Here is an 8,536-nt window from a genome sequence, read left to right as displayed (position 1 = left end):
GGCCGAGCCAGCACCTTCCTCTCGGTTCCGGGATCGCAGCATCCTCCGCCGCCGCCCGCTTGCGCCGGGGCCGCCTCACGGAGGGAACCCGCCCGGAGGGTGCGGGCAGAGCCCGAGGTCAGGGCGGGCGAAGCCGAGCCGCAGTGGAGGCCGGCCAGGGGTTCTCGGGCTGCCCTGAGTACCAGGGAGGGTACCTCTAGGGATTCCTAGTCTGGAGCGCGTCCCCCACGGCTCTGCAGCGAATCCTGCTGCCCCGCCAAGCACCAGAATCCAAAGAGCGTCGCGTCTCCGGTGCGGTTTTATCTAACCCGTTCCCAAGAGCCACAGCAACAAAATGGCGGACGCGGGAGAAGCACCCAGCCACCTCCCCCTCCGCTCAGTGCACTCAGACTGCGCACGCGCGGACCACCGTACACGCCCCCCCCACCCCAGCCGCCGTCCGGGCCTTCCTTGGGACGTCGCGCGGTGCAGCCAATCAGGAGCGCGATCGTGACGGTCGGGGCGTGCGCCACTCTGGCCTGCTCCCGCCTTCGGGGAATAGGCGGAGTAGGCGGGCTGTGGCGGCGGCGGACACGCCCTGCCGGGGCGGAGGTGTCCCGCCGGGGGCGCTGCAGCTGTCTCGTCTACCCGCGCTGGCAGGGAAACAGCTGGAGCCGAGAGGGAGCGCCTTTTTGAAAACCTGTTGTAGGAACAAAGCATAATTGCGGGCCAAATCTCCGGTCAGGGAGGCGTGGCACTGTGGTCACCTGGCCAGCCAGGGGGCCCGAGGAGGCCGCTTTGAAGGAGATCCACTGGCGGACAGAGCCGGATGGGCCCATGTGGCTCTCAAAGGAGATGACTAGACAGGGTCGAGGTGGATAAGCTAAGTGACCCAAGGGGCCGGGCGACCTGTCAGGCAAGAATGGGGGGATGACGTTGAAGTGGCAGGATTAGGTAGTCTAGGGTATCTATTGATAAAACCTGGTCGTCTGTAGGCTGTGAATTGATGCAAGTAAAATGCAAATGCTTCTCGGGCGTGGTCTGAGGGCCTGTCTGCTGCTCCATATTCACCTTGCTTCTGCGGAGTTAATCTAGGCCCTCCCATTCCCCCTTGTTTATCCATTTCCAGCTTTGACCTCCTAGTCTGCCCCAATCACTAACCTCTTCTCCCCCAACTAGAATGTAAAATTTAAGAGGTGGTGGTAGGGGAAGATCTTGTCTATCTTGTTCATTTCTGGGTCTAGTGCAATGTCTCATCCCAAGTTAGTGCTCAAATATTTGTTGAATTAATGACCACCAGGCTACTAAGGCTTGATTATTGGTGGCACCAACCCTGGAACTGGACAGACAAGAAAGCATGTCCAAAAAGGGAGACATGGGGGCAGCACAAAACCATACTTAGATTCCACTGTCAACAGAATTTCATTTTGGTTGTTTTGCACTCATCCAGGTTGAATATATCTTAAATTTTAAGGCGATGGTCAGTAATATCCATGCTAGGGTGAGCTAAAGGGAAATGCCATGGTCTAGTGCCTTTTGTTACTCAACATAAGCAGGTTTTCATCTTCCCCAAAGATGTTACATTAGTTGCAAGTACAAGTTGAATAGCACATAATTTGAAGCTGATTGCTTGGGCTGGAAACCTGGCTGAGTGGAATGACTAATTGGGTGACCTTGGGCCAGTTTCTTAATTATCAAATGCCTCATATATTAAACAAGCGAATATAGGTAAAATGTTTAGATTACTGCCTTACAGTATCATCATATAAGAGTTTTTCTTTATCATCATTCAATCTTTTCCTGGGTTTTCTATCTCCAGAACCTAAAACCATGCAGATCTCTCAACTAGTGAATAAAGTTGGGGAGGAAATAGTTACTTTTCACTGCCAGATTTTACCACTTCATTATCACTCTAGCCTTTTTCATCTGTCCTCCATCCTTTGACTGAAGCTGGCCTTTGGAGAACATCAGTGATTTCTAAAGACCCCATCATTTTCCTTGATCTATTGGGCCCTATGTGTTTTTATTGAAAAATATTTTTTGGAACAACTTTTTTTTAACTCCTAGCACTCTAACATACTTTCTTCCACTTCTGTGTATACTTCTTCAATTTCTTTCTATAGCACTTTTGTCTTCAAACTTTAAGCGTAGAAACTCAGTCTTTAACCTCTCTACATTTTCTCCTTCGGTTGGCTGGTCATTATAAAGGCATTAGGGGGTCACCTCTCTGTTGATGACTCTAAAACCTATATATTCTAAAAGTGGAACAAAAACTAGCCACACCTTATAATTACTGTGCAAACACATGGTGGAAGCCTAAATTAATTCTTATCACATTCTATTATAATTATAAGTATCTCTCCCTTCCTAATCTGAGCATCCTCGAACCAACCTGTAGTATTATTTTTGTATTCCCAGTGTCCTAGCACAGTGCCCAGCATATAATATATATTTAGTAAATGATTTTGAACGTAGGTGGATAAAGATGGAAAGAAACCAAAGAAAAGCGAAAATTTATTTTAGGGAAGCTAAGGAGATTGTGTAATTGTTTTTTATTATAAGCATAATAAATGTATTTAAAATAGATATTTGAACCGAAAAATTTCAGCCCTATATTGCCTTTGTTTAATCTTCCATTTGGATTAAACTTTGCTTTTGAGTTTCCTTTTCTCTTTCAATAGCATCATTGTTTTCCTAATTCACAAACTCAAATCTGAGTCATCTTTTACTGAATTGAAGAACTCAATAGTAATACTAATTTATGTAGTACATCCCCAATTCAAAAAATTTCAATTCATAAAACTTCACACAATTGTTTTACATAATTCAACCCAAATCCCATGAAGTACACATTTGTAATTAATCCAGTATAGAGAAGCTGAGAGACTTACTTATGTTTTACATAATTTGCAAGAGTCAGAGCTGTCACTCTTAAACCAGTTCTTTCACTTTTTTCCCCAGCAAAGTCCCTTATACCCCTTTGACCCTTTCTCCCCCAGTCCTCCCTCAGCCTTAGAAGCCTCGTTTTGTACTGTTTTCTAGTTTTAATAAGTATTTTGCTTTGTCAAATTGTCTTCTATGTAAACACCCAGTATTTGTTTTTGTCTGCTTTGATTTGCTTTACTACACATAATTCCTTCAGTTTTCCTGTAAATTTTAGCATTTCATCTTTCCTTCTGGCTGTATAGTATCCCATGGTGTGGTTATACCAAACCTCTGATCAGTGGACACTTGGGTTGCTTCCGTATCCTATTATAAATAATGCTACAGTAAACATTATATAGAATATAATTTTGGCATTGATGGTTTCATATTCTTCATATAGATGCAGATAGAGTGGGATGGCTGAGTCATATGGTATTTCCGTTTTAGTTTTTTAAGGTAAAGCTGATCACTTTTCAAAATGGCTGCACTAGTTTACATTCCCGCCAATATAATAGGGTTCCACTTTTTCTGAATACTCTCCAGCACTTGTTGCTGGGGGTCCTTTTAATAAGTGCCATGCTCACTAGTGTGAGTGATAATGCACTGTGGTTTTGACCTGCATCTCAATTATTAAAAGTTATCATGAACTTTTTTTCCACGTGTCTATTTGGCTTTCTAGATATCCTCTTTGGTGAATTGCCTGTTCAGATCTGCTGCCCATTAATTAATTGGGCTTTTTTTTAAAAAAAGATTTATTTATTTATGCATACAAGAGCTGGGGCATAGGCCAGAGATGCGGGGTCGGTGGCGGGGTGGGGGGGGTGGATGGGGGGGAATGAGAGGGTTCACCAGAGACGGAGTGGGAAAAAGAACAGGCAGATTGACTGAAATACACTGCTGAGGGGAGCAACGGTGAGATAGGAGAGGTCTGCTTTGCCATGTGGGTTGCTCCTTGGCCTGCAGGGGATCGAACTCGTGCTGCAGAGGCTGTGGACTACCTCATAGCATGGTGCTTAACCCCTTGCGCCACCAGGGAGGCCTAATAAATTGGGCTTTTAAAAATTGATAAATTGTACAATATTTTAGTATATTTTGTATATTAACCCCTTATCTGATGTGTGCAATATGTTTTCCCATTCAGTAGGATGTTTTTTTAGTCTACTTATATTTTCCTTTGCTGTATAAAAGCTTTTAAATTTGAGGTAATCCCAATTCTTTATTTTTGCTTTTATTTCCCTTGCCATAGGAGTCATCTCCAAAAACATCTTCATTATGGATGTCATGATCATATCACCAGTGTTTTCTTCTATGCATTCTATTGTTGAAAGTCTTATATCTGAGTCTTTAATCTATTTAGAATTTGCTTTTGTGCATGGCGTCACAGTACATGTGACTGTTGAGTTTCCCAGTACTGCTTGTTAATGAGGCTCTCCTTCCCCCATTGTATGTTCATGAATCTGTTAGTGTGTGATGGGGTACCCAGGGACCCCAAACTATTTAGGGGTACATGCTTTAAAAGGGGTCCTGCCATCCATATGCACAAGGACAAAGGAAGCAGACTCTTCATGTGATATATATTTTTTTGGTTTTATAGATTTTTTTCAAAGGGAAAAAACACTTAGACAATTTAAATACAAGTCAAAACAGAATTACTCTGTCAAAGTCAGCGATGATGCCAAATGTGTTCTCACTTGCAGACACTTGCCAGCATCTTCTGAATCTTCTCTCAGTGGAGAAAGGGGGTCTGCTATCTTATTCATATACATCCTTTTTATCTGCAATGTAATCTACTATTTCTTGTGGACACATTAACTTTTCTGTGTGCTGAGGGGCCGGGCGGTGGCCAGCATGGGGACACGAGGCAGTGGCGCGAAGGGCGCGGGTAGTCGTCGGACACAGGCTCAAAGAACACGAGCCACCATGGCTACACTGACCCAGGATCCATGTGATATATTTTTGATAGAATTAGTGTGCATAGAAAGCAAATAGGAGAAAGGTTATTCCTGATATAATTGAAAATTATCCATCCTTTTGTGGGTAAATGCCCAAACAAAAGGCTTAGACTGGGGGCCTCCCTGGTGGCACAGGGTAAGGACAGTGCTATCATGCTATCTCCAGCCACTGCAGCACGAGTTCGATCCCCAGCCTGCCAGGGAGCAACCCACATGGGGCAGCAGACCTCTCCTGCCTTGCCCACTGCTCCCCTCAGCAGTGTACTTCTGTCGATCTGCCTGTTCTATTCCCTGCTCTGCCTCTGGTGAGTTCTCTCACCCCCTACACTGCTGGCCTGTACCCCAGCTCTTGTATGCATAAAAAAAAAAAAAATCTTTTTTTTTTTTTAAAGGCTTAGCCTGAAACCTAAAAGTCTGCCACAAGCCTAAGGTGCATTCTGGGAGGGAACCATAAGAAAGGTGTTAAGCAGGTCCCAGACGGGCCTCTCCTGGGGGCTCAGCGGTTGAGCGCTGGCCTGCGAAGCTTCGCACAGCCTCAGGAAGCACAGGTTCGATCCCCAGCCTCCGCAGGAGGGTCCCACATGGCGCGCAGACCTCTCCTGCTGCCTGCTGCTCCCCTCAGCATGTACTTTGTCACTCTGCCTGTTTTGCTCTCTGCTCTCCGCTTTGGCTTTGGTGAATTCTCTCACCCTCCCGCACTTCTGACTGTACCCAGTGCTTGTATGAATAAATAAACAAATCTTTGAAAAACAAATAAATAAATAAATAAATAAATAAATAATTCTTGGGGGAAAAAAAAAAAAAAAGCAGGTCCCAGAGATCAGGGACAGAAGGAGAGAGAGAAAATGCAAAATATAGCACAAGATAACAGCTGCCAATATCTCTACCAAAGACCAGAAGCAGCCTCACCACATGTCTCTCATCCATGTGTCTCTTCCAAGTATCTCTAATGTCACTCCTCCACCTGTCTCCTCCAAGTCCCTACATGAAAGTCAAAGCCAGAGAACCAAGAAAGCAGATTCACCTGCCTTCCATGTTATACAGATCCTCCTGGCACTCAGCTCTGTCCCTAGTTTCCAGTAGCGCTCCTGTTCGGGAAGTCTGGTTCATGGCATACTAGCACTTATAGTGTAAGGTGCCTGCATGTAAGTGGGGGCAAGGAAAACGGCACCTCCCTTTCTGTATCAACTCCTTTATCATTAATTATTAATATATACATGGATTTATTTGTGGATTTATTTTGATTCTGTCCCATTTATCCTTGTGCCTATTTTTATTGCAAAACCATATTGTTTTAATTACTGTTGCTTTATAGAATGGTTTTAAGTCAGGAAACACAGTGCCTCCATTTCTACTCTTAGGATTACTTTTGCTATTTGAGGCATTTTATGATTCTGCATATATTTTAATATTTTTATTCAATTTCTTTGAAGTATATTGTTGGTAGTTTTATAGGAATTGCATTGAATTTATATAAAACTTTTGGTAGAATAGTCACTTTGACTATTTTGATTCTCCACATCCCTGTACATGGGATCTCCTTCCATTTTCTTATACCATGACCTATATCTTTTAATAACATATTGTAGTTTTCATTGTACAAGTCCCTAACCTCCTTGGTTAGGTTAGTTCCTAGATATTTGATTTTTTTAATCTGACCAGGATTTTATAGCAGCCATCATAAAAATGCTTCAGTGGGCAAATATGAAAATGCTTGAAAGAAATAGAAATCTCGGGACCTCCCTGGTGGCACAGGGGTTAAGCACCGCACTGTGAAGCAATCCATAGCCTCTGCAGCACAAGTTCGATTTCCTGGCTGGCCAGGGAGCTACCTACATAGCACGGCAGGCCTCTCCTGTCTCGCCCGCTGCTCCCCTCAGCAGTGTGTGTTTCAGTCAGGCTGCCTGTTCTGTCCCCACTCTGTCTCTGGTGGATCCTCTTACCCCCCCTGCATCTCTGGCCTGTACCCCAGCTCTTATATGCATAAATAAATAAATTTTTAAAAAAATAAATACAAAACTCAGTACAGAAATACAAAGTGTCAGCAAAGAGATATTTTCAGTTAAAAAAAAGACATAAAAATCATAAATTTTAGAATTAAAAATACAACTGCAATATAAAAACCAATGGATGGGCTCTACAACTGAATGAATTAGACAGAGAAAGAACTGATCAACTTGAAACTAGAACAATGGAAATTATCCAACCTAAACAAAAGAGAGAAAATACACTGGAAGCAAAATTGAACATAACCCCAGGAAGATATATGATTCTTTTTGAAGCAATTGTTGAATGAAATTATTCTCTTTATTTCTTTCACTTCTAGTTCACTGTATATAAAAATGAAACATTTTCGTGTATTGATTTTGTAACCTGCCAATTTGCTATACTCATTATTTCAAATAGCTTTTTGATGAAGTCTTTTGAGTATTTTATCCATAGTATCAGACCATAGTTTCACTTTTTTGGATTCCTTTTAGTTCCTGTTGTTTTCTGATTGCTCTAGCTATAACTAAACAGAAGTGGATACAGTGGACTGCTTTGTCTTGATATTGATTTTTTAAAAAGATTTATTTATCTATGCATACAAGATCTGGGTGCAGGGGGTGAGACGATTCACCAGAGACAGAGTGGGGAGCAGAACAGGTGGATATACTGAAACACACTGCTGAGGGGAGCAGTGGGCAACACAGGAGAGGTCGCTGCACCATGTGGGTTAGCTCCCTGGCTGGCTGGGGATTCAACTCGTGCTGCAGAAGCCACACATTGCTCCATAATGGTGTGCCTTAACCCCTACGCCACTGGGGAGGCCCCCTTGATATTGATTTTAAAGGGCAAATTTTCACCATATTGACTGTAGGTTTGTGATAAATGGGCCTTATTAAATTGAGATACATTCATTCTATTCCCATCTTGTTTATAGTTTTTATTATAAATGAATGCTGAATCTTATCAAATGCTTTCTGTGAATCTATTTCTAGTATAGGATTTTTATCTTTTGTTGATGTAATATTTTCCATTTATTGCTTAATGTATATTAAACCATCCTTCCATCCCTGGGATGCACTTGATGTATATTCTTTGTAATTTATTGTTGAATTCAATTTGCTATTATTTTGTTGAAAATTTTCACATCAGGTTTCATCAGGAATATTGGTCTGTTTTTCTTTTCTTGTGCTGTCTTTATCTGGGTTTTGGTGTTAGAATAGTGTTGATATCATAACATATATTAGGGGGCTTACACTTTTCTTGCACTTTTAGAAATAATTCCAGTGAAAATGCCTAAGTTCTTTAAAAGTTGGATAGAATTCTCTTCTAAGGCCATCTGACCCTGAACTTTTGTTTTGGGGAGATTTTTGATTGTTTCAATTTCCATAATTGTAATTAATTTATCCAATTCTTCTGTTTCTTCCTGCTTTAATCCTGGTAAGCAATATTTTTCTAGCAATTGTCCCTTTCTTCAAGGCTATCAAATTTATCATGTATACTTTACAGTAATTCTCTACGATGCTTTGTACTTCTTTGCCATCTGTGGTAATCTTATTGCTTCCATTTCTAATTCTATTTATTGTTTATTACCTTTTTTTTTTTTTTTGGTTAACCTAGCTAGAGGTTTATGTATTTTGTTTATATTTTCAAATAACTGTTAGTTTCATTGATCTTTCATATGATCGTTTGTT

Source organism: Talpa europaea (genome assembly GCF_964194135.1).
Source record: "Talpa europaea genome assembly, chromosome: 10".
In the NCBI taxonomy this organism is placed as follows: Eukaryota; Metazoa; Chordata; class Mammalia; order Eulipotyphla; family Talpidae; genus Talpa; species Talpa europaea.
Note: the sequence above shows the minus strand (reverse complement) of the source record.